The following is a 27,425-nucleotide window of genomic DNA, read 5'->3' as shown; positions in this document are numbered from 1 at the left end:
TTCATCGGTGTACTACAAAAGCAAAAAAATATAATAGTGAGTACCACATAGAAATATGCAATTCATATAACATAGGTTTGACAGAATGAGATCAAAATTCAATTGGTCATGGATAATGTACATACAGGAAATACAACATCGGGAAAAAATAATAATATAGTAGAGGATCTGGGGAAAGGGGATGGGAAGGAGAACTAGGTTAGGAGGGAAAGGGAAAAATAAAAAGTGACATACCGGTTTTATTAAAGGCGTGATGCATTTGGGCCGCTGTCTGTAGAAATTTGTAAACTAAGGGAACACATATAAAAAAAAATTTTTAAAAAAATTTTTTGTAAAAAATTTTTTTTAGAGGTCTAGAACAATGTAAGATGTGTGATGACACTTAGTATAATCGGTGGCTATGAGGTTAGAGATACCCCGATAGGTGCTATGGGATGAAGAACAATGAAGAGCACACAAAGTGTGAGGGCAGGGGATGAAAAAAACGTACCCGTTGCTTGCGGTAGGTACTTAAAGGTAATGGCCTGGTCGGTGCCGTAGGCTGTATAGAGGATGGAGTAAATAAATTAATATCTATGGGATATAGGGGCATTAAGTATAGTAGAAGCCAAAAAAGAAAAAAGAAAAACATACCCGTAGGAGAAAATGAATAACCAGAGGCAGTAGCCCGCTAGGAAGTTGTATGCTAAGGGAAAGAAAAAGGGCACATTAAATGAAGCCCCAATAAGTATTAAGGATAAGGGGACCAGTGTAGGAAGCGTACCTGAATTGTAAAGGACGCAGGACGCGGTATCCACCGTTTGTCCAGAAGCATGTGGCAGGATAAGGCACCAGGGGGCTTTAAATAGGGGATAGGAGGGGTGAAAGGTTGTAATAGGAACCAATCCTTAATTAGGACTACTTTACCTGCAACTCCTCCTATGTTGTTTACATCCTTAAATGTCCTTGTGGTCTCATTTACGTGGGGGAAACCACCCAGTGTGTTAAAGATAGGATCTCGAAACACAAATCGACCATACGTTGTAAAAACCTTCTTCTTCCGGTTCCATCACATTTTGCATCAGCTGGCCATTCAGTGGCACAGCTTAAATTCCAAGTGATTGAACACGTACCCCCTCCCAGACGGGGAGGCGACCGTATTCGCCTTCTTAAATATAGAGAGGCTTTTTGGATCCACGAGTTACAGTCGTTATCCCCAAGGGGCTTAAATAAGGAATACGATCTCAGCTCCTTTACCTAAACGACTAGAGCCACCTCAGTATGGGTGTGCATATGCGCATGTGGATATATATAAATGTATATGTGTGTTTATGGGTGTGTGCCTCCTAACAAAATAAACTTCTTCCACTTTGACTGATTCTTGCCACACAACACGGATTACATATATACATGTATTCACTACCAAGACCACAGGTATATTTGTTGGAACCTCTTTTATTTGTTACTTGGGGGGTCCTGATGATATGACTACACTCTATTGTGGTTTTTATGATATACACCGTATTTTCTGCCTAAATAACTTATGCTGTCATTATCTGTTTCTCCAGATCCCATCCTAATATGGCATCCCTCCTCCTGATCCCCATCCTTCCTGGACTCCTATCCTGGCTTTCCCTTGTTCTACTATGCCGTCACAAGTAATATAGCGTTCCCACCGCTCTGTGGAACGCATGGTACCTGTGTGGAACGCAACCACACATCTATTAGTGGGCCTCCTCTGCTCTACAGCACTGTTAGAAGTATTACAGCGCTCCCCTCGCTCAGTGGAACGCATAGAACACTGTGTGGAACGCATACACACGTCACTTCCGGTCACGTGACCGTTTTTTTCCTTACAGGACCTGAATAACGTCATTTGACGCTACTTCCGGTTTTCAGGTCCTATCCCAGAAGCTAGTAAAGCGCGTTCCCACACCACTACCACCAATGATTGGTTCCTATTACAACCTTTCACCCCTCCTATCCCCTATTTAAAGCCCCCTGGTGCCTTATCCTGCCACATGCTTCTGGACAAACGGTGGATACCGCGTCCTGCGTCCTTTACAATTCAGGTACGCTTCCTACACTGGTCCCCTTATCCTTAATACTTATTGGGGCTTCATTTAATGTGCCCTTTTTCTTTCCCTTAGCATACAACTTCCTAGCGGGCTACTGCCTCTGGTTATTCATTTTCTCCTACGGGTATGTTTTTCTTTTTTCTTTTTTGGCTCCTACTATACTTAATGCCCCTATATCCCATAGATATTAATTTATTTACTCCATCCTCTATACAGCCTACGGCACCGACCAGGCCATTACCTTTAAGAACCTACCGCAAGCAACGGGTACGTTTTTTTCATCCCCTGCCCTCACACTTTATGTGCTCTTCATTGTTCTTCATCCCATAGCACCTATCGGGGTATCTCTAACCTCATAGTCACCGATTATACTAAGTGTCATCACACATCTTACATTGTTCTAGACCTCTAAAAAAATTTTTTACAAAAAATTTTTTTTAAAAAAATTTTTTATATGTGTTCCCTTAGTTTACAAATTTCTACAGACAGCGGCCCAAATGCATCACGCCTTTAATAAAACCGGTATGTCACTTTTTATTTTTCCCTTTCCCTCCTAACCTAGTTCTCCTTCCCATCCCCTTTCCCCAGATCCTCTACTATATTATTATTTTTTCTCGATGTTGTATTTTCTGTATGTACATTATCCATGACCAATTGAATTTTGATCTCATTCTGTCAAACCTATGTTATATGAATTGCATATTTCTATGTGGTACTCACTATTATATTTTTTTGCTTTTGTAGTACACCGATGAAGGTCTATTGTGACCGAAACGTCTGTTTATTTGTTATTTACTACATTACTTTATTAAAAATCACTAAAAGAACCCATGAGTCTTCTGAGTGCCAGGTTGTTTTTCAGTCACTGTAATGCTGCAGCCATGTTGTTTGTGGGCATTACAGTGATTGGCTGACCACACAGCGTCACCTCGAGTATTTAAAACCGGGCGCCGTCATCTTGGACACAGTCGCTCCGGATCAGACGGTGTAGGGAGAGTGCTGCTGAGTTAGGGAGAGATATAAAGTGCGAAATAGGTAGTGTAGGGTCTCTAAAGCCTGCCAAATCAAACAAACAGTCCATCTCAGGACTAATATCCATCCCAGATATCAGGCAGGCAGGCTGTATAGGAGACGCAGTGGTTATACCAGCAAACGCTGCATTACAGTCCTGTGTGCTCCTGTTGGTCAAATTGATAGACTTATCCCCCGGTCTCAGGGGCCAGGAATTTTTTTTTTTTTTATTTAAATCCTGTATTTATTTTTTTCCTCAGTCAGACTGTACAAATACGCGTCTTATTAACCTTTTGGTATTTCTGGCCCCCCAAAAAATTTAGTGTGTTTGTGACTGTTCAGACACCAATATATCTGTTTAAAAGAGTCTGGTGTAGGCCAGAGAAATAGAACTGTGGTTTTGCAGTTCCACGGGTCAAATCTCTGTATTATCCTGCTTTTGGCAATATTTCCATAAAAAAAAACTGTAATAGTGTCTCCCTGACTTTTCAGACACCAATATATCTGTTTAAAAGAGTCTGGTGTAGGCCAGAGAAATAGAACTGTGGTTTTGCAGTTTCACGGTTCAAATCTCTGTATTATCCTGCTTTTGGCATTTTTTCCGTAAAAAAAAAAACAGTAATAGTGTCTCCCTGACTGTTCAGACACAAATATATCTGTTTAAAAGAATCTGGTGTAGGCCAGAGAAATAGAACTGTGGTTTTTCAGTTCCATGGTTCAAATCTCTGTATTATCCTGCTTTTGGCATTTTTTCCGTAAAAAAAAAACAGTAATAGTGTCTCCCTGACTGGTCAGACACCAATATATCTGTTTAAAGGAGTCTGGTGTAGGCCAGAGAAATAGAACTGTGGTTTTGCAGTTCCACGGGTCAAATCTCTGTATTATCCTGCTTTTGGCATTTTTTCCATGAAAAAAAACAGTAATAGTGTCTCCCTGACTGTTCAGACGCAAATATATCTGTTTAAAAGAGTCTGGTGTAGTCCAGAGAAATAGAACTGTGATTTTGCAGTTCCATGGGTCAAATCTCTGTATTATCCTGCTTTTGGCAATATTTCCATAAAAAAAAACTGTAATAGTGTCTCCCTGACTTTTCAGACACCAATATATCTGTTTAAAAGAGTCTGGTGTAGGCCAGAGAAATAGAACTGTGGTTTTGCAGTTTCACGGTTCAAATCTCTGTATTATCCTGCTTTTGGCATTTTTTCCGTAAAAAAAAAAACAGTAATAGTGTCTCCCTGACTGTTCAGACACAAATATATCTGTTTAAAAGAATCTGGTGTAGGCCAGAGAAATAGAACTGTGGTTTTTCAGTTCCATGGTTCAAATCTCTGTATTATCCTGCTTTTGGCATTTTTTCCGTAAAAAAAAAACAGTAATAGTGTCTCCCTGACTGGTCAGACACCAATATATCTGTTTAAAGGAGTCTGGTGTAGGCCAGAGAAATAGAACTGTGGTTTTGCAGTTCCACGGGTCAAATCTCTGTATTATCCTGCTTTTGGCATTTTTTCCGTAAAAAAAAACTGTAGTAGTGTCTCCCTGACTGTTCAGACACAAATATATCTGTTTAAAAGAGTCTGGTGTAGGCCAGATAACTAGAACTGTGGTTTTGCAGTTCCACAGGTCAAATCTTTGTATTATCCTGCTTTTGGCATTTTTCCCGTAAAAAAAAAACAGTAATAGTGTCTCCATCACTGTTCAGACACCAATATGTCTGTTTAAAAGAGTCTGGTGTAGGCCAGAGAAATAGAACTGTGGTTTTCCTCTTCCACGGTTCTAATCTCCTTTTGATTACCCTTTTTCCATTGATAATGCTAGTGTAAGCTATTTTACTTCATTTACAATGGGCAAGGCGCGTGGCAAGGGATGTGGAACTGGATGTTCTGGTGATGGTGCGTGTAGAGGACGGGGCCGTGGCCAAGGTGAAAATGTGCTACAACCAACAGCCACATCTTCTCACTCCCACTTCTTCACCGAATTACCAGGGAAGCACACTACAACCCCAGTATTGCTAACTGATCAGTGTGAACAGGTTATTAATTGGATAGCAGATAATACTTCCAGTTACCTGGGCACCACCACCTCCGGTCTGTCTTCCACACGGTCAAGATTTAGTAGCCGTGAGTCTCGACCGCCTACTCCTCCTCACCGTGATGCTCCTTCCTCCCACCATGCCGAGTGTCGTCAGACAGCAACTGATCCCACACTTGGACACTCTGAAGAGCCGTTCACTGGTCCATTTCCATATTTGTGCCCCTCGCCTGCTCCGCTTGAAGTGGTTGAAGTGGTCTTCACTTGTTATGACAGTTTCTCAATAAACAGCATCAACGTCCACGTCCCACCGCAGCGTTCAATTGTCCATATCCCAGAGCTTTGAACGAAAGCGGAAATTCACAGCCAACCCCCCCCCCCCAGGCCACAGTCCTAAATTCACACATTTCACGACTGCTTGCGTTGGAAATGCTGCCTTTTAAGCAGGTGGAGATGGAATCCTTCCGCAACCTTATGGTGGTGGCCGTCCCTCAGTACTCGGTCCCCAGCCGACACTATTTTGCCCAGTGTGCCATCCCTGCACTACACTCACGTGTCCCAAAACAACTGCCGTGCCCTTAACAATGCAGTTACTGGGAGAGTCCATCTGACAATGGACACGTGGACAAGTGCTTGTGGCTAGGGACAGTACATCTCCCTGACGGCACACTGGGTAAACATAGTGGAAGCTGGGACCCTGTTGGACCTTGAGACGGAACACATCCTCCCCACACCGAGGATTGCGGGCCCTATGTCAGTCAGAGTTGCCCCCACAGTGTACAGCTCCTGGGCATCCTCCTCCTCCTCATGTTCAGCCTCCATCTCAGATATCACCACATCAGTTACAAGCTGGAAGCACTGCAGTACTGCCTCAGCCAAGAGGGAACAGGCTGTGCTGAAACTCCTAAGCTTAGGTGATAAACCTCACACTGCTTGTGAGTTGTGGACAGCTGTGAAAGAGCAGGTGTTAGAACCCTCCTGTTTGTTTTTGTTTCTATCTTGTGTTTTGCAGTCACGTGACCATCTTCCCATATATTCCAGCTCCGCCCTTCTGGCTTTGCTGGACTTCAATGTTGTTTTGACTGTCTCTCTAGCCAGGTGCTTTTGTGCCTATCTATCTCTAGTTTGCTTGGTCCTCTGGGACCTCTAGTACTTTTGTCAGTTTATCTTTGGCTCTGCAACAACTTCTGTTAGGATGTGTCCCATTTTTGTCCCAGTGCTTAGTTCTTTTAGGGACCCCTCCCTTTCTCTATAGGTCTCCGTTCAGACTAGCTGAGGACGAAGGCGGGTCTGTTCACAAGGAACAGGTTGCCCGCTACAACGTAGGGACTCAGCTTAGTCTTACTATAGGGACAGCTCTCCCCATCTTTCCCTAGTTTATGTTGCAGATCATAACAGTAAGTCCAGCCCAAACAAAAACCTTAAGGAAAGAAATCCGGGGATCAGTATGGTTTTTGTTCAAGATTTGGCTCAACGCCTGCAGGGACTATCTCTGGAGGTGTCCGAGCTACGGCAACACGTGAGTAGCTGTTCTGGAGCGCATTTTGTCGAACCCAAGGTAGGACTCCCTGATAATTTTTATGGTAAACAACAAGATTTTTTTTCCTTTACAAATGCTTGTTTATTATATTTTCGTTTGAGACCAAGGTCCTCTGGGAATGAATCACAGCGCATTGGGTTTATCATGTCACTTTTGCGCAAGGAACCACAGGGGTGGGCCTTTTCTCTCCAACCTAATGATCCGTGTTTTAGGTCAGTGGAGGATTTTTTTTCTGCTATGGGGCTATTGTATGATGATCCTGATCGAGTCTCATCTGCTGAGACAGAACTGAGGCGTTTGAATGAGGGGTCAGGTGATGTTGAAAATTATTGTACACACTTCAGAAGGTGGTCCTCAGAAGTGTAATGGAATGATTCGGCATTAAAATGTTTTTTTCTTGCTGGTCTAAGTGAAAGGGTTAAGGATCTGCTGATTGCATTTCCTGCACCTGAGACCTTGCAGGAAGCCATGCAATTAGCTATACGTGTGGACAGGAGACTGCGTGCCAGGGTTAATGATGAAAAAATTCCTGCAATGGCAGCTCCTAGTCCTCAGAGGGTCTGCTCGGACGGCGGAGAACCGATGGAGGTTGGGGTGATGTCACTCTGCTCTCAGGAAAGAGACCGCAGGTTTTCCAAGGGATTGTGTTTTTATTGTGGTAAAACTGACCATTTGATTAAGAACTGTGAGCTTCGTTTAAGTAAAGAAAAAAAAAAGGTCAGTTAAGCCCGTATTGCTTGATGGAGCTCTAAGGGAGTATTTCTTTCAGGGAGTACCTCATTGCAGGAAGATTTGATTGAATTTCAGGTATTTGTGGATTGTGGTTCAACACTTAATGTGATTGATAAGGGTTTTTGGAAAAACTTAAATTGGAATCCAAACCTTTGTCATCACCTATTTCTGTGATTGCAATTGATAACACTCCTTTGAAATGTACAGTTATATGAAAAAGTTTGGGCACCCCTATTAATCTTAAGCTTAATGTTTTATAAAAATTGGTGTTTTTGCAACAGCTATTTCAGTTTGATATATGTAATAACTGTTGGACACAGTAATGTTTCTGCCTTGAAATGAGGTTTATTGCACTAACAGAAAATGTGCAATCAGCATTCAAACAAAATTTGACAGGTGCATAAGTATGGGCACCTCACCAGAAAAGTGACATTGATATTTAGTAGATCTTTCTTTTGCAAAAATAACAGCCTCTAGTCGCTTCCTGTAGCTTTTAATGATTTCCTGGATCCTGGATGAAGGTACTTTTGACCATTACTCTTTACAAAACAATTCCAGTTCAGTTAAGTTTGATGGTCGCCGAGAATGGACAGCCCTCTTCAAATGATCCCACAGATGTTCAATGATATTCAGGTCTGGGGACTGGGATGGCCATTCCAGAACATTGTAATTGTTCCTCTGCATGAATGCCTGAGTAGATTTGGAGCGGTGTTTTGGATCATAGTCTTGCTGAAAGATCCATCCTCTGCGTAACTTCAACTTTGTCACTGATTCTTGAACATTATTGTCAAGAATCTGCTGATACTGAGTGGAATCCATGCATCCCTCAACTTTAACAAGATTCCCGGTGCCGGCATTGGCCACACAGCCCCAAAGCATGATGGAACCTCCACCAAATTTTACTGTGGGTAGCAAGTGTTTTTCTTGGAATGCTGTGTTTTTTTGCTGCCATGCATAACGCCTTTTTGTATGACCAAACAACTCAATCTTGGTTTCATCAGTCCACAGGACAAATGTGCTTTTGCATACCTCAGCCGACTCTGTTTGTGGCGTGCTTGCAGAAACGGCTTCATTCGCATCACTCTCCCATACAGCTTCTCCTTGTGCAAAGTGCGTTGTATAGTTGACCGATGCACAGTGACACCATCTGCAGTAAGTTGATGCTGCAGCTCTCTGGAGGTGGTCTGAGGATTGTCCTTGACTGATCTCACCATTCTTCTTCTCTGCCTTTCTGATGTTTTTCTTGGTCTGCCACTTCTGGCCTTAACAAGAACTGTCCTTGTGTTCTTCCATTTCCATACTATGTTCCTCACAGTGGAAACTGACAGGTTAAATCTCTGAGACAGCTTTTTGTATCCTTCCCCTGAACAACTATGTTGAATAATCTTTGTTTTCAGATCATTTGACAGTTGTTTTGAGGAGCCCATGATGCCACTCTTCAGAGGAGATTCAAACAGGAGAACAACTTGCAAGTGGCCACTTTAAGTAGCTTTTCTCATGATTGCATACACCTGGCTATGAAGTTCAAAGCTCAATGAGGTTACAAAACAAAAAAAAATGCTTTAGTAAGTCAGTAAAAAGTAGGTAGGAGTATTTAAAACAAGAAAATGATAAGGGTGCCCATACTTATGCACCTGTCAAAGTTTGTTTGAATGCAGATTACACATTTTCTGTTAGTACAATAAACCTCATTTCAAGGCAGAAACATTACTGTGTCCAACAGTTATTACATATATCAAATTGAAATAGCTGTTGCAAAAACACCAATTTTTATAAAACATTAAGCTTAAGATTAATAGGGGTGCCCAAACTTTTTCATATAACTGTATTACTCACAAGGTTGCTGCATTTCCCCTCACTATCAATGGCATTCACCAAGAAAATTTGGATTTGGTGGTATTAAATAATTTACCCTCTCTAGCCGTTTTAGGTTTGTCTTGGTTAAAACTGCACAATCCTTTACTCGACTGGCCTACTAATGAGATTAAGTCTTGGAGTCCTAAGTGCTATTGTGAAGCCCAGCTGTGCTTGGCATCACAGACCCAGAAGGGTGTATTGAAGGATTCCTCCACAAGAGGCCCCCATAACTATTCACACATCTCCACCTTCCACCTCAGACCACCAGAGGGAGCTCCTTAGGGAGATATATAAGGGAAGGTGGAGCCAGGCAGCAGTTAGTCTATTCTGGTTTAGCAGTGAGTCCAGTGCAGTCTGAGACGTGTTACCTCAGAGGAAAAAAGCCTGTTCCAGCTCCTGCATCCTACCCTGCAGTGGAGCTTATCCAGATCAAGACTCGGTGTAGCTCAGTGAGGTGAGCTGTAGGTGTGATAGCGCCATAAGATCGGTGAAACGCGGCACGCTGCCGTTTGTGTGAGTAGCATATTGAGGGTCCGAGTAGGCCGAAGGCGACGAGTAGAGAGTTAGCTAATAGGGGGCAGAGGAGCTTAACTAGCTCACCCCGAAGGAGAATCAGTTACCGGACACTGGGTCCGAAGCTTGCCGGGATCTCCACGACCCAGTAAGATAAACCGGAATCCCTGGAGAACTACAAGTCTCAGGATCACTAAGGTGCTGATACGTACCAGAGCCAGGAGACACATAGGCCCCGTAAGTCGGGAGCGTGCACTCCAAGAAAAGGCCCTACCACAAGGTCAGCCAGCGCAGGACAGAGACAAAGTTAGGCCTAGCTCCAGGAAGGTCAGAAACTTACTACGCAGAAGCCAGAACCAGGAGGCCCAAAACCTGCTCATTGGGGAGGATCCGGACATACACCCTTCACCCTACAGTGCTCCGGGGAGTGCCTGAACTGAAATTCCACCAGTAAAAGGTACTGAAGTGACTATTGTGTCCGTCCCTGTTCTTGTTCTGGCCCGGCGTAGTCTCTTTGTCCTGCATCCCCGTTCCTATACTGCCCTGAGGCCCAGCTCTACCTGTGGAGAGCTATACCATCAAGCTGCCTTATCATCAGCCTCAGTGGACTGTGCAGCGCTGGTGATCCTCACCAGAAGCTACAGGTGGCGTCACAAACTTTTTCCTTTATAAACTTTATCAATATCAACTCCCTTTTTAAAGAGAGGCCCAGGGTACGGGCCCGGGAGCCGACCACCGCGACATCCTTAAAGGCCAGGCTAAAGGCCCGGTTACCGAGTCATCCCCCATCTTCCCCTGGGCTAGTCACTATGATAAATGTTGTAATGGTCGCATTGCGGCTGTGGAAATAGGGGAATTACCTGTACCTATTCAGGATTTTTGGAAGGTTTTTTCAGAGGAAGAGTCGCAAGTTTTACCTCCTCATAGGGACTATGATTGAACCATTGAGTTTGTTCTTGGAGCTACTCTTCCCAAGAGTCGCTTATTTAATCTGACTATCCCTGAAAGAAAAGCCTTGGAGGAATACATACAGACGAGCTTGGCTGCTGGTCACATTAGACCTTCTAAGTCGCCTGTGGCCGTTGGATTTTTCTTTGTTAAAAAAAGGACGGCGGTTTACGTCCATGTCTGGACTTTCGTGAAATTAATAAGATTACCGTACGCAATTCCTACCCATTGCCGTTAATTCCTGACTTGTTTAACCAGTTAGTGGGGGTCAAGTGGTTCTCTAAAATTGATCTCCGGGGGGGCATACAATTTGTTACGAATGAAGGAGGGTGATGAATGGAAAACTGCTTTTAACACTCCGGTAGGTCATTTTGAGAATCTGGTGATGCCTTTTGGTCTTACCAATGTACCCGCGTTTTTTCAGAACCTTATTAATGACATCCTGAGACCTTTGATTGGTAAGAATGTGGTTGTGTATTTGGATGACATTCTGATTTATTCACCAGATCTGGAGTCCCATTGGCAGAGCGTACGTTAGGTGTAGTGTTGAGCCACCCCCGTAGTGTTCGAGTTCGGTTCGGTTCGTCGAACACCCGTGTGTTCGCCGAACTGTTCGTCGAACTGTTCGTCGAACACCTTCGAACACCGTTAAAACCAATGGCAGGCAAACAAAAACACATAGAAACACATAGAAAACACCTTCAAAGGTGTCCAAAAGCTGACAAACTGCTCTGAAGACACAACTAACACATGGAAAAGTGACAAGTACATATAGTCATGCGAAAAGAAAAGAGGTGGAGGAGTAAAAGGAGGGGGAGACACAGATATAGGCATGTCATGCCCTTCTAAAATCCAAAAAGTGAGAAGCCGACACGTTCAGTCCGCTCCTGCCCGTGCCACCTCCGTGTCGCCGGGTTTGTGCCAGAGCCGCGGTGAACCCTGACGGCCAGCCCCCCTCTCCCAATACTGGTGCCTGTCCGCTGGTGGGTCGAGCGAGCCCCCCTGTGGTGGAGGCAGCTCTAAGCTTTTTAATTTAAATTGTCTCTCTAATTTGAATGAATACACTTTAAATCCATTTACAAGGATCTATTGGAGGGCAAGTCTCATGCCAGCAGCCGCGTAATTCCAGCTCCAGTAGCGTCCACTAAAGCTGCTGCAGTTAAAAAGCTTTTATAAGGATCGAGCTCGGCTGTCCACCGCAAGGCATCCTACTGCCAGTCCCAGCCCCTATGCCTTGGGGTGCCTCCTGATTCTCTTCACTGAGTATCCCGTGTTCCCGAAGCATTTCCTTTGAAAAAATTAAGTGTCCAAACTACAGGTGGTGTAGCTTGCTTAACAGCCGGGATAATCCGCTGACTAGCAGACACTGCTACTAGGCACAAAGTATTTCCTGGGCTAGATGCAGTTAAAAATTTGTAATTAGATACTCTCGTTGGATGCTGAGAAAGCATTCCATAGAGTCTCCTGGCACGCCATATATGATTCTCTTAAAAAGCTTGGGGTAGGGGTCTAGGGGACCCTTTTATAGCCAAAATCACGGCCCTGTATCGCAATACGTCACCTAGGCTGAAGATAAATGGAACTGTATTACCCTGAGGGCTCGGTTGCTACAGAGGTATTGCACCTCACCCAGAGGTGTGATATCTCACTCTCAGGTAAGGATGGAGTGTGGATCAGGACCCGACACCTGCATGCATTACACCACATTGCCGTGGGGCAGGGCGACCAATATGCCCCTGAGATGGGCACGACAGTCCCTGTCCCTGGCTGGAGTGGGGGGAGGGTACACTGAGAAAGGGGAACCCTGTAGTGTAGGAGCAGGGAGGAAGCAGTTCCTGGGTGCATTGAGAAGGGAGTATAAAAGGTGGGCACCATCTTAGTTCAGTGCAGAGAAGTCTGAGCAGAAGTGGCAGGGAGCAGGGGCTCTGCATGAGCTCTGCTCCGGAGGTGGGCCTAGTAACAGAGGCCCAGGCCTGGAAGAGGGAGAAGGAAGGAAGAGGAGCGGAGAAGGCTCCAGGAACGAGGAACGAAGGGATCCCAGGGGTGCGGACGGGCGAGTCACCACCGCACGCCCGAATCCACCTGCGTGGAGGGGTCAGGCCAAAGGGGGAGACCGGTCCCCGAAACTAGTGGAGGCAGGAAACGACCCTCAGCTAGAAACAGGAGGCTGTGACATTTTATGTGGCGCAGCCCCTCGCTACACCCGCTAGGAAGGCACCACATAGGGTCAGGGAAACTGGCGCCAAGTTTACCAAGAGGAGGCCCGAGGCAGCCGGACAGAAGGGTTGGTAAGAAAGGCCAGACAAAGGACACACAAAGAGGGTCCTGTGAAGCGCTCCAAAGTTATCTGGGAGTTGTCTGAGCCCCTCACCTGGTGAGCACAGTACGACGTGGGCAGCCGTTACCTGCAGACGTGGTCTGGATAATAAGAACTGTGAGTAAAGGCCCTGGACTGCATCACTGACTCCGTGTCGTTACTGCTGCTGCCCTGCACCATCACCCCCATCCTCCGCATACACTGCCCTGAGGCTATACTCCTCCCGTTCTGCACCCACAACACCAGCCTCAGCGGTCTGCCCTGGAGCGGCAGTTCACTCTGACCGCAATCCACGGGTGGCGTAGTCGGACATTTAAACATCAAAACCACATAAATAGTTCCGCCACTGGTTTGACCGCCCTGAGCCACGGAACCGGGTCGCCGCCACGGAGACTACAACCACCAGCATCCACCAAAAAGGGTCCGGCTCCGGGTGTCCCAAGGCCCAGGGGGCGCGTCAGAACATTTTCATCACCTTTCACAATCACCAATGGGACAAGGCAGGGATGTCCTCTGTCCCCTCTCTTATACATCCTAGTGACGGAGCACCTGCTCTCATCAATTCGCCATAACCCCAATATTAGGTGGATTGAGGTGGGAGGCACCGAGTACAAGTGCTCTCTATTTGCTGATGATGTCCTAGTATATATCACTCAATCACATATATCCATCCATGCTGTTATGGCTGAAATAGATCACTTTGTTACATGGTCAAATTTTAAAATCAATGCAGCGAAGTCTGAGGCCCTCGATGTCTCACTCCCCAAATCCATATAGGATTCCATCCAGTCCAACTTTCCCTTTGCCTGGCCCTCACAGGGTATCAAATACTTAGGAATTCCTATTCATAGAGACCTCTCCCATCTATGTTATCTTAATTTTGGGCCCTTTATTGAACAACTCCATACAGACCACGGTTGGCAAGTTAGAACTGTAAGATTCACTACGTGAACCACTGGTGTTTTGTGGAAAAGCACATGTACACTGTGTTCCAAATTATTATGCAAAAAGTGTTTAGGAGTGATAAGGGAAGAATTTGTTTGTTTGTCAGTTAAACTCATTGATGGTGATGTGTGTCAGGGCTCTTTATATCACTGTAAGCAATTGCAGACACCTGTGCTAATTAGTTTGGCAGGTGTGTCCAATGAAAGGCAAGACTACTTAAGAAGGCTGTCTCACATTATTAAGCAGCCTACATTTTCTGCCAAAATGGGAAAGAAAAAGGATGTGTCGGCTGCTGAGAAGCAACAAATTGTGGAGTGTTTAGGTCAAGGCATGACTACAATCAACATTGTGCGATGATCAGGATGAAGTGTCTTGGCAATCAAGAAGTATGTAGCTGATTCACAGTACACACGTGTGCGTGCTGATAAGGGCAAATTGAGGACTCTTTCCTACAGGCAATTATGTCAGGTTAAAAGAGCAGCGGCAAAAAAGCCTTGTCATAGCAGCAGACAAGTTTTTGAAGCTGCTGGTGCCTCCAACGTCCCCCGAACAACAAGATGCAGGGTCCTTCAGAGGTTTGCAGCTGTGCATACGCCATCCTGTCGACCTCCTCTATCCACTTCACACAAGCAGAAACGGCTCCAGTGGGCCAAACATTACATGAAGACTGATTTCAAAACTGTTTTGTTCACGGATGAGTGCCGTGCAGCGCTCGATGGTCCAGATGGATGGAGTGGAGGATGGCTGGTTGATGGACACCCCACGCAAACACGGCTACAGCGCCAACAAGGAGGAGGTGGAGTAATGTTTTGGGCTGGAATCATGGGGAGAGAGATTGTCGGCCCCTTTAGGATCCCTGAAGGCGCTAAAGATGAACTCCATAATGTATGTGGATTTTCTCAAACAGCACTTCCTGCCATGGTTCAAGAAGAAGGACCATGTGTTTCACAGCAAGATAATTTTTTTGCATGATAATGCACCATCTCATGCTGCACATAAAACATCTGCATCTCTGGCTGATATGGGCATAAAAGGGGACAAACTTATGGTGTGACCCCCATGCTCCCCTGACCTCTACCCCATTCAGAACCTCTGGAGCATCATCAAAAGGAGTGTCTATGATGGCGGGAGGCAGTTCACATCTAAGCAACAGCTCTGGGAGGGTATTCTGTCCTCATGCAAAACAATTGAAGCAGAAACCATCCAAAACCTGAAAAATTCAATGGACGAGAGAGTTCAGAAGCTCCTTTCGAACAAGGGGTCCTATGTGAAAATGTAACATCACCTATAATAAAGTTTTGAGTTGAAAACTGTTTGATTTCAGTTTCTAATAACCTGCTAATGCTTATAATTTCAAAAATGACCATTTTTTTGGTCCTTATTAAAATGAAAAGGTTGATCGAAAAGTTTGGGGGATCTAAGAGTGTGGCAACCCAGTAGTCATGATTACTTCGAATTCTGACAATCTGAGGGTCATGTTGCAGGTAGTGCAGCAAGAAGGCACTTATGTGTCTTGAGCATCTCGGAGCCCCAAAATTATTTTCCGGGCTAGGTGCAGCTAAAAATTATTATTAATTTTAAATCTGGTGGAGCTTAGTATAGATGGCCTAATAGTATCAGTGCTGCACACTGCTACAAAGCCCAAATTATTTTCCAGCCAAGATACAGTTAAACATGATTAGTAATTTTAAATCTGGTGGAGCTTATTATAGATGGCATAATAGAATCAGTGCTGCACACTGCTACAAAGCCCAAATTATTTTCCAGCCAAGATACAGATAAACATGATTAGTAATTTTAAATCTGGTGGAGTTTATTATAGATGGCCTAATAGAATCAGTGCTGCACACTGCTACAAAGCCCAAATTATTTTCCAGCCAAGATACAGATAAACATGATTAGTAATTTGAAAGCTTAAAATGGTTGGTAGGGTGATTTTAACCAATCATCCATCTTTTACTCTCCCCAGGATGACACAGGGGTAGAAAAGTCGTTTTCGGATCCATGATTTGTTCATCTTTATGAACGTGAGTCTGTCTACATTATCAGTGGAGAGCCGCGTGCGCTTATCTGTCAACACACCACCAGCAGCGCTGAACACACGTTCAGACAGAACGCTGGCTGCGGGGCATGACAAGATCTCCAAGGCGTAAGTGGCTAGCTCCGGCCATTTATCCAGATTGGAAGCCCAAAAAGAGCAAGGGTCCAGTGACACAGTCATGGCTTCAATGTTTACTTGGAGATACTCCTGTACCATCGTCTCTAGGCGTTGACTATGTGTCAGACTTCTTGTCTCCTGTGGCCTTGCAAAGGATGGGCTAAAAAAGTGGTGAAATGATTTCGCAAAATTGATGTTACCAGCAGATACTGTGGTTCTGTTACGGTTTGAGTGCTGAACACTTGACGGTCCCACGGTTGGCAAGTTGGAACTGTGAGATTCACTACGTGCACCACTGGTGTTTTGTGGAAAAGCACATGTAAGATTCTGCAACAGTCTCTGCTGATACTCCTGCATGCGTGCATCCCTTTCTATGGCAGGAATAATTTCGGCAAATTTACTTTTGTACCGGGGATCTAACAGTGTGGCAACCCAGTAGTCAGGATTATTTCTAATTCTCACAATTCGAGGGTCATGTTGCAGGTAGTACAGCAAGAAGGCACTCATGTGTGTTGCGCATCCAGGAGCACCAAGTCCCTGTTGTGTTGATGGCGAGGTAACAATCATGCTTCCTTCCTCTGTCCTCTCCCCCCATCCTCGCACAACAGAAATGTGATCAAGGTCTCCCTCATCTGATGAGTCTTCCATCAGTTCGTCCTCCACTTCTTCCTGGGCTCCTCACTAGTTTGGCTGCTACCATGCGCCCTGGTAAAACCATCTCCCCCACCCTCACATGCCTGCCGCCTTGGTGCTGCCGACCGTCTGGACCTTGCAGATGTTAGCCCTTCTGCATACAACTCCTCCTCCTCTACTTCCTCCACCTCCTCTTGTGCCACCACCTGACTCCGAATTCTGTTTAACATGTGCTCCAGCATGTAAATCACCGGATTAGTCATGCTGATAATGGCATCGTCAGCACTAAACATCTTCGTCGCCATTTCAAAACTGTGCAGAAGGGTGCATAGGTCCCTGATCTGAGACCACTCCTCCAGCGTGATTTGCCCCACCTCCGGATCTCGTTGGCCCAGGCTATACGTCAGAATGTATTGCACCAGGGCTTGTCGGTGCTGCCACAGTCGCTGCAACATGTGCAGAGTTGAATTCCACCGGGTAGGCACATCGCATTTTAGCCGGTGAAGTGGCAGGCCCAACGACTTCTGTAGAGATGTAAGTCGCTGAGCTGCGGGATGCGAATGGCGGAAGTGAGCACACAGCGACCGTGCCCTCTGCAGAAGGCCATCTAGTCTGGGATAGTGGGCTAAAAATTGCTGGACAACCAGGTTCAACACGTGAGCCATACAAGGCACGTGTGTGACATTGCCCCGGCGAAGGGCCGCACCCAGGTTTGCAGCATTGTCGCACACGGCCTTCCCTGGTTTCAGGTCCAGTGGAGACAACCATTCATGAAATTGGTTCTCCAGAGCTGACCACAACTCCTCAGCTGTGTGACTCACATTTCCCAGACATTTCAAAGTAAAAACCGCCTGATGACGTTGAGCCCTACTGCCAGCATAGTAAGGAGGTGTGCAGGATCCCTTCTGCGCAGTTAGAAAGCTTGTGGCATGACCAGACAGGCTTTGGGTGCAGGTGGAAGACCGAGAGGAGGTTGAGGAGGCAGAAGCAGTGGAGGAACTTTGACATAAAGAGGATTGACGCACAACTCGTGGGGACGGCAAGACTTGGACAGCAGCCCCTTGTCCTGCTGTCACCATAGTTACCCAGTGCCCAGTCAGCGACATGTAACGCCCCTGTCCATGCCTACTCGTCCAAGTGTCTGTGGTGAAATGCACCCTGTCACACACAGAGTTTCTCAAAGAAGCGGTGATGTTGTGTGCGACATGCTGGTGGAGCGCAGGCACACCTTTCTTTGAGAAGTAGTGCCGACTGGGCATCTGGTACTGGGGCACTGCGACGGACATAAGGTCTCGAAAATCCTCTGTGGCCACCAGGTGGAAAGGCAGCATTTCTGTAGCCAAGAGCTTGCAGATGGTGAAATTCAACCTCTTAGCTTTCTCATGGCTAGGAGGAAATTGTCTTTTACTTGTCCACATCTGAGGGACCGAGGGCTGGCTATTGTGCTTAGACGGGGTTGATAAGGGTGTCCCCGGCAAACTGCCGGTCTGTGAGGAAGATGCAGGCGGACATGTTAGGTTGCCTTGATCCAAAGGTGGTGCTATCGATGTCGGACAGCGCTCAACACCAGCTGGTGTTACCACCTCCAAAGAAAATGATGACCTGCCAATCACGCTGGCTGTTGCGGGTAAAGAGGTGGCAGGTCTGCGCCCCAAAACTGGTGTGACTGCTGTCCCACCAGTCACAGAGGATGAAGAGGCCGCGGATGCACAAGATATGGCAGACGGTGGTTGGCCCGGCCGGCTAGGCCGCATTGTAGCACACTGAGCTTCCCACTGCAACTTATGCTTCATGTCCATGTGCCGGTTCATGCATGAAGTACTCAAACTATGTATTTTTTGGCCTCTACTTAGCTTTTGCTGACAAATGTTACAGATAACACGAGTTGGGTCATCTTTATCGATCTGAAAAAATGCCCAGGCTATGCAAGGCTTAGCACCCATGCGACCTGAAGAGCCACCACGACTTGTGGTGAGAGGCAGAGTTGTGTTTGAGGATGCAGTTGTTGACGTGCTTCCAGTACTACGTCTCTGTCCAGGAAGGCGCAACCTGACCTCGTCGTCACTAGCATCTTCCTCCACCTCCTCTGCTGACCTCATCTCTTGGCTGACTGTGGGTTGACAGTAAGTGGGATCTCCAACCTCATCATCATCACCCTGTGCGTTATCACACCCGTCGTCCTCAGAGCCAACCTGTTCCTGCCCTGACAAAAAACTAAAGTTGTCGCTCCAATCAGGTATTTGAGTCTCATCATCGTCTTCCTCATTGTCTCCACCAACAGGAGTTACAGTTTGGGAATGAGGGTCTACATTATGGTCAGAACCTTCTGCGTCTGGTCCTGGATCCGACTCATAAAGATTCTGGGCGTCAGTGCAGATCATTTCCTCGTCTGGATTCACAGAAGTACTGGAGTCGACCTCTGATTCCCAGGCTATAGTATGAGTAAACAGCTCTGCAGACTCAACCATCTGTTCTACCTCATACTCAGACGGGCAGCTGGAGATTTGGGAGCTGTGAGGAAGCAAGTGCGATTGGGGTGACACCTTTGAGGACTGGAGTATTTGTGATGTTGAAGTTGATATGGAGGAGAGCCCACTTAAAGGAGCACTTGATATCCGTTGAAGCCCCTGCTGTTTTTGTGCCTCATCCGGAATTTGTAGCGATTGGCGTGTCCGTAAGAAAGGGATCTTATCACATTGTCCGCTAAAAGAAGTAGACATTTTAGTTTGGCTGGAAGATAGTCTTTCTTCTGCAGATGTTACTGTTGCTTTAACACCTACCCCACGGACACAACCTTTTTTCCCCTTCCCAACACGCCTATTCCCCTTTCCACCAGCAGCAGGCCTTTTTCCACTCATTTTGGTGGTTAACTAATTCACAACTCTGGAGTTGTTTGCACAAAAAAACAATGGATGGGAACCGAGCAGAGCTGAGTGGCCAAACTGTGGTATTAGGCCAAAACTATTGGCTGGGTTAGATGCAGAAAAAAATTATATTCAATTTGCAACCTGATGGAGGTCAGTATAGATGGACTAATAGAACAAGTCCCACACACAGCTAGAAGCCCAAATATTTTTTCAGAGGTAGATGCAGAAAAAAATATATTCAGTTTGCAACCTGATGGAGGTCAGTATAGATGGACTAATAGAACAAGTCCCACACACAGCTAGAAGCCCAAATATTTTTTCAGAGGTAGATGCAGATAAAAATTATTTTTAATTTGCAACCTGATGGAGGTCAGTATAGATGGACTAATAGAGAAAGTCCCACACACTGCTAGAAGGCCAAATATTTTTTCAGAGCTAGATGCAGATATAAATTATTTTTAATTTGCAACCTGATGGAGGTCAGTATAGATGGACTAATAGAGAAAGTCCCACACACTGCTAGAAGGCCAAATATTTTTTCAGAGCTAGATGCAGATAAAAATTATTTTTAATTTGCAACCTGATGGAGGTCAGTATAGATGGACTAATAGAGAAAGTCCCACACACTGCTAGAAGGCCAAATATTTTTTCAGAGGTAGTTGCAGAAAAAAATTATATTCAGTTTGCAACCTGATGGAGGTCTGTATAGATGGATTAATAGAACAAGTCCCACACACAGCTACAAGCCCAATATTTTTTCAGAGGTAGATGCAGAAAAAAAATATATTCAGTTTGCAACCTGATGGAGGTCAGTATAGATGGACTAATAGAGAAAGTCCCACACACTGATAGAAGGCCAAATAGTTTTTCAGAGCTAGATGCAGAAAAAAAAATATTCAGTTTGCAACCTGATGGAGGTCTGTATAGATGGATTAATAGAACAAGTCCCACACACAGCTATAAGACCAATATTTTTTCAGAGGTAGATGCAGAAAAAAAATATATTCAGTTTGCAACCTGATGGAGGTCAGTATAGATGGATTAATAGAACAAGTCCCACACACAGCTAGAAGCCCAATATTTTTTCAGAGGTAGATGCAGAAAAAAAATATATTCAGTTTGCAACCTGATGGAGGTCAGTATAGATGGATTAATAGAACAAGTCCCACACACAGCTAGATGCCCAAATATTTTTTCAGAGGTAGATGCAGAAAAAATATATATTCAGTTTGCAACCTGATGGAGGTCAGTATAGATGAACTAATAGAACAAGTCCCACACATAGCTAGAAGCCCAAATATTTTTTCAGAGGTAGATGCAGAAAAAAATTATATTCAGTTTGCAACCTGATGGAGGTCAGTATAGATGGACTAATAGAACAAGTCCCACACACAGCTAGAAGCCCAAATATTTTTTCAGAGGTAGATGCAGATAAAAATTATTTTTAATTTGCAACCTGATGGAGGTCAGTATAGATGGACTAATAGACCAAGTCCCACACACTGCTAGAAGGCCAAATATTTTTTCAGAGCTAGATGCAGAAAAAAATTATATTCAATTTGCAACCTGATGGAGGTCAGTATAGATGGACTAATAGAATGATGCTATGCCCAAAAGATTTTACTTCACTAGGTGCAGTAAAAAAATTGGTATTCTATACACAGGTGGTATATCTTGCAACACAGATAGGCTACTCCACTGACTAACACACTCTGCAATAGGCCAAAAAGGATTAGCTTTGCTAGATTCAGCCAAATGCTGTGAAAAAAACTTGCACAGCACTGGCACAGACCTGCCTGGCAAAAACTGATAGGAACTGATGTAACCTAGTCCTGAAAAGGACTGCAATTACAATTAGTCTTTACTCCCACAATCTATCTATTTAAGAGCACAGACCTGCCTGATAAAAGTCGTAGGAAATGCGGTAACCTAGTCCTTAAAAGGACTGCAATCACAACTATTCCCTACTCCCAAGCTATCTGTAGATTTGTGCGAAAATTGGCTTGAAATTAACAAGGTATAGCGCACACAGCAACAGCGGTGCCGTCTAACACGCAGCTGCAGCAGTGAGAAAATGGTGGCGACGGGGAAAATGGCTTGGTCTTATAGGGCAAGGACATGTGACATACACTGCCAATGACACATGCCCTTGCTTGTATGAAAAAAAGCACTTCGCTCCGTGTGTGCGTGCTGATAGGCTGACAGATTGCACCTCCCCACTGTAAATGCGGGAAAGAGAAAAAAAAATGGAGATCTTCATTATTCCTGCAGAGATCCATCCCCTGCCCCTCCCCCCGCCCCGCTGTACACTCAAACTGCGTATTAACATTAATTTTCATCATTACTGAGAAAAAATCCAGTTATGATTTTGGTGCACGAACAGTTATTGAACATAACATCGAACAGCCGAATTTTTCTCAAATCGTTCGTGTTCGCCGAACGGCTCGAACACCGCCCAAAACAGCTCGAATTTGAGATTGGCGAACAATTCCAGTCGAACAACGCTCATCTCTAGTTAGGTGTTGCAGTTATTGAGTGATAATTCACTTTTTGCTAAGCTGGAGAAATGTGAGTTCGCTGTGCAGAGAATTAGTTTTTTGGGCTACATTATCTCCAGCGAGGGCTTTGAGATGGACCCGGTGAAGGTTCAGGCTGTGCAGGAATGGCCTAGGCCTATTGGTTTGAAATCGATACAGAGATTTTTGGGTTTCGCCAATTATTACAGGAAATTCATTAAGAATTTTTCTATAATTTTAAGCCGCTGACCGATCTCACCAGGAAAGGTGTGAATACGGTCCAGTGGACTACTGAGGCCATTGAAGCTTTTGTGTATCTCAAGGAGAGGTTGAGTTCTGCCCCTATCCTTATGCAGCCTGATGAGACCAAGCCTTTTTTGGTCGAGGTTGATGCTTCTTCGGTGGGGGTCGGTGCAGTTTTGTCTCAGGAGAACAAGGATGGAGTACATCCCTGTGCTTTTTTTCAAAAAATTTTTCAGAAACCGAACTTAATTACGATGTTGGTAATCGGGAATTGCTGGCTATTAAACTCGCATTTGAACATTGGCGTCATTTCTTGGAAGGTGCTAAATTTCCTATTCAGGTTTTCACAGATCATAAGAATTTGATCTATCTGGATGCTGCCAAACACTTGAATGCCCGTCAAGCTAGGTTAGCACTTTTTTTTTCTCGATTTAATTTTTCTGTTACCTATATCCCTGGTACTAAGAATGTTAAAACTGATGCTTTATCTCGCAGCTTTACTCCCATGGTTGGTACCGAGGAGGAGGAGAGCATTTTACAGGAAGGAGTTGTGGTAGCAGCATTGGACTCCATTTTGGAAGATGGGATTCTGAAAGCCCAAGAGGATGCCCCATCTAACACTCCTCAAGGGAGGTTATTTGTGCCTAGAACCTTTAGGAGAGATTTGTTTGTGGAGTATTATGAGTCTCAATGGCAGGTCATCCAGGAATTTCTGAGACTAAGAGACTTATCAGTCGCAGTTTTTGGTGGCCTGGGTGGCAGAAGGAAGTCATCAAGTGGGTGCGTCAATGTATGGTGTGTGCTAGGTCAAAGGCTTCACATACCCCTGCTGCGGGGTTGCTTTGCCCTCTGGAGGTTCCTAGTGTGCCTTGGACGCATCTGGCAATGGATTTTATTACTGACCTTCCTGTGTTCGAGGGTTTCACTGTCATCTGGGTGGTCGTGGACCGTTTTAGCAAGATGTATCATTTGGTTCCATTCATTAAGCTACCCTTCACTAAGACACTCGCTAAGGCGTTTGTTAAGGAAATTGTCAGGCTCCATGGCGTTTCCACCGACATTGTTTCTGATAGGGGACCTTAGTTTGTAGCTCGCTTTTGGCGTGCTTTTTGTGACAGGTTGGGAGTCCATTTGTTATTTTCGTCTGGTTATCATCCTGAGTCTAATGGACAGACTGAAAGAAAGAACCAGGATGTTGAACAGTTTATGCATTGTTTTGTGGCAGACAATCAAGAGGGGTGGTCTGAGTTTCTTCCACTCGCAGAATTTGCTCTTAACAACCATACATCCTCCTCTGCTGGGTGTTCTCTTTTTTTTTGTTGTACTTTTAGACATCCGTCTTTTGGTTCGTTCTCCAAATTGGGGTCGGGGGTGCCGGAGGAGAATTTTTCCGGTGATTTGGAGAGAGTTTGAACTAATGTACTTTGTAACCTTCAAGAGGCTAACAAAAAGTCCAAGAAGTATTTTAACAGGAAACGTAAAGAGGTTTTGTTTACTGTGGGTGACATGGTTTGGTTGTCCTCAAAGAATCTGCGGTTGAGGATTCCCTCTAAAAAATTGGGTCCGAAATTTGTGTGGCCATTTAAGGTGCTTCAGGTGGTTAACCAGTCTGCTGTTAGGTTGGAGGTTCCCACCTCCTGGAAGATTAATCTTGTGTTTCATGTTTCCTTGTTGAAAATGGTTGATGTATCGGATAGGGAGGCCACTGTCACAGTTCCTCCGGTGGTGGAAAACGGCGAATATGAAATTCAGAGGGCATAGAGGGAGATTGCAGTATCTCGTCGCTTGGAAAGGTTTCGGTCCCGAGGATAACTCCTGGGTAAAGGCGGATGATGTATCTGCCCCTAGACTTGTTAGAGCTTTCCACAGGAAATTTCCGGATAGGCCTGGGCCTGGAGGATCCGGAGGATCCTCATAAAAGAGGGGGTACTGTTAGAACCCTCCTGTTTGTTTTTGTTTCTATCTTGTGTTTTGCGGTCACGTGACCATCTTCCTATATATTCCAGCTCCACCCTTCTGGCTTTGCTGGACTTCAATGTTGTTTTGACTGTCTCTCTAGCCAGGTGCTTTTGTGCCTATCTATCTCTAGTTTGCTTGGTCCTCTGGGACCTCTAGTACTTTTGTCAGTTTATCTTTGGCTCTGCAACAACTTCTGTTAGGATGTGTCCCATTTTTGTCCCAGTCCTTAGTTCTTTTAGGGACCCCTCCCTTTCTCTATAGGTCTCCGTTCAGACTAGCCAAGGACGAAGGCGGGTCTGTTCACAAGGAACAGGTTGCCCGCTACAATGTAGGGACTCAGCTTAGTCTTACTGTATGGACAGCTCTCCCCATCTTTCCCTAGTTTATGTTGCAGATCATAACAGCAGGCAGATCTGTGGCTGAGACCGCTGAACCTACATCCAGGCATGGTCGTGTGTGACAATGGCCGTAACCTAGTGGCGGCTCTGAGGCGAGGCAAGATCACACACGTACCATGCCTGGCTCATGTGCTTAACCTCGTGGTTCAGCGGTTTCTTAAATGGTACCCCGAGTTGCCAGATCTGCTTGTCAAAGTACGCCGCCTGTCAGCTCATTTTCGGAAGTCTGCTACAGCTTCCGCCGCCCTTGCTGTATTGCAGCAGCGTTTGCAGCCTCTGGCACACCGACTGGTGTGTGTTATCCCCACACGTTGGAACTCTACACTCCACATGTTGCAAAGGATTTGTGAGCAGAAGAGAGCAGTTGTGGAGTACCAGCTGCAACAAGGCCGTCGATATTCAGGTCAGACTCCACACATAAGACCTCAGGAGTGGGCCTGGATGTCTGACATATGTACCATCCTGACAAACTTTGAGGAGTCCACCAAGATGGTGAGTGGCGATGACGCCATCATTAGCGTCAGCATCCCACTTGTCTGTCTTTTGCAATGCTCTCTGCAGTGAATTAAAGAGGAGGCATTGCAGCCAGAGTATGATGAGATGGATCAAGAAGCCATAATGGGCGTTTACACACAGCCCAGCCTCATCTCATCCCAATGTGCATTGGGGGACAATGAGGGAGAGGAGGAGGAAGAGGAGGAGGAGGAGGAAGAACAGAAGCTGGTATCATGCGCTGTAGATGAGAACCTGTACAACTGTCATACAGTCGGTTCAGCATGGGTGGCCTGAGAACAGGGGGGAGAAGGAGGAGGAGAGCGTGGTCAGTCGTCCTCTTGGTGAGGACACGGAAGTCTTGCCCTTTACCAGTCAGGAACGCATGGCTGACTTTATGTTACACTGCCTTAACCGTGACCCTCGCGTTGTCAAAATGTTGGGTGACAGTCATTACTGGTTGGTAACACTTTTAGACCCCCGCTACAAGAAGAACTTTCACTCTCTTATTCCTGAGGTGGAGAGGTCTACAAAAATGTGGCAGTACCAAAAGGCCCTTGCTGCAGAAATGTTAAAAAAAATTCCCATCTGAACACGCTAGCGGCAGAGGTCACAGTTTGTTGACCAACCAATGAGTACAGGCGAGAGAGACGCAACTCCAATCCAGCAGAGGCAGGGGAACACTGTCAACATTCTGGGACAGTTTTCTGAGACCCGCCCAGCTTACAGGCCCTGACGCGCGGGGTACTCTCACAAGGAGTGGAAAGTTTCAAAAGATGGTGAGGAAGTACCTTGCCGACCGTACCAGCATCCTCCGTGATTCCTCTATGCCTTTTAATTATTGGGTATCCAAGCTGGACACTTGGAATGAACTCGCTCTGTACACCTTGGAGGTCCTGGCCTACCCTGCCGCTAGCGTGTTATCGGAGCGTGTTTTTAGTGCCATTGGGGGAATTATAACTGATAAGCGCACTCGCCTGTCAACTGACAAGCTGACCCTTATCAAAATGAACAAGGGCTGGATTGGGCCAGATTTCTCATCACCACCAAATGACAGCAGAGTAAGATAAAGTCAAATCCACTGTGTTATTTCGGGAGGTGTATTCCCATGCACCGCTTCACACCCACACATGGGTATACACTTCCTCATTTTGGCTGTTTTTGCTCTTCTCCTTATCCTCAGCCTCCATCACCACTATACCACCAGAGTGACCGTGGTCTGTGTTGCCAGCATTGCAAGTTCCTCTGTCCTAATTTTTCACAGCTTTTGCTTGGAAGGCATAGGCAAAGACTATGGGAGACCCACTCCCCAATAATGGGATTAATGTTCTTAATATGCTGTACTGCATGGCTCTTGTAAGGGGCATTAAAATCGTCTTGTTAAGCTACTGCGACCTCCACGTCTCTTCCAAGGGGCATTAAAACTGTCTTCTTAAGCTACTGCGATCTCCACCATTCTTCCAAGGGGCATTAAAACCATTTTGTTAAGCTCCTGCGACCTCCACCACTCGCCCAAGGGGCATTAAAACCGTCTTGTTAAACTACTGCGACCTGCACGTCTCTACCAATTGCATTAAAACCATCTTGTTAAGCTACTGCGACCTCCACCACTTTTCAAAGGGACATTAAAACCGTCTTGTTAAGCTACTGCGACCTCCATGTCTCTTCCAAGGGGCATTAAAACCATCTTGTTAAGCTACTGCGACCTCCACCATTCTTCCAAGGGGCATTAAAACCGTCTTTTTAAGCTACTGCGACTTCCACCACTTTTCCAATGGGCATTGATATTGTTTTTTTATTCGACTGCGACCTCCGCCATTCTTCCAAGGGGCATTGAAACCATCTTGTTAAGCTACTGCGACCTCCACCTTTCCTAAAAGGGGCATTAAAACCATCTTGTTAAGCTACTGCGACCTCCACGTCTCTACCAAGGGGCATTAAAACCGTCTTGTTAAGCTACTCTGAACTCCACGTCTCTTCCAAGGGGCATAAAAACCGTCTTGTTAATCCACTGTGACCTCCACGCCTCTTCCAAGGGGCATTAAAACTGTCTTGTTAAGCTACTGCGACCTCCACCACTCTTCCAAGGGGCATTAAAACCGTCTTGTTAAGCTACTGTGACCTCAACCACTTTTCCAAGGGGCATTAAAACCATCTTGTTAAACCACTGCAACCTCCACGACTCTTCCAAGGGGCAATAAAACCGTCTTG

This window comes from Phyllobates terribilis, unplaced genomic scaffold, assembly GCF_046119375.1.
Source record: "Phyllobates terribilis strain yellow unplaced genomic scaffold, ASM4611937v1 Scaffold_1__5_contigs__length_1240528914, whole genome shotgun sequence".
NCBI classification, from domain to species: Eukaryota; Metazoa; Chordata; class Amphibia; order Anura; family Dendrobatidae; genus Phyllobates; species Phyllobates terribilis.
The sequence above is the reverse complement of the archived record's forward strand: the minus strand, read 5'-3'. Positions refer to the sequence as shown.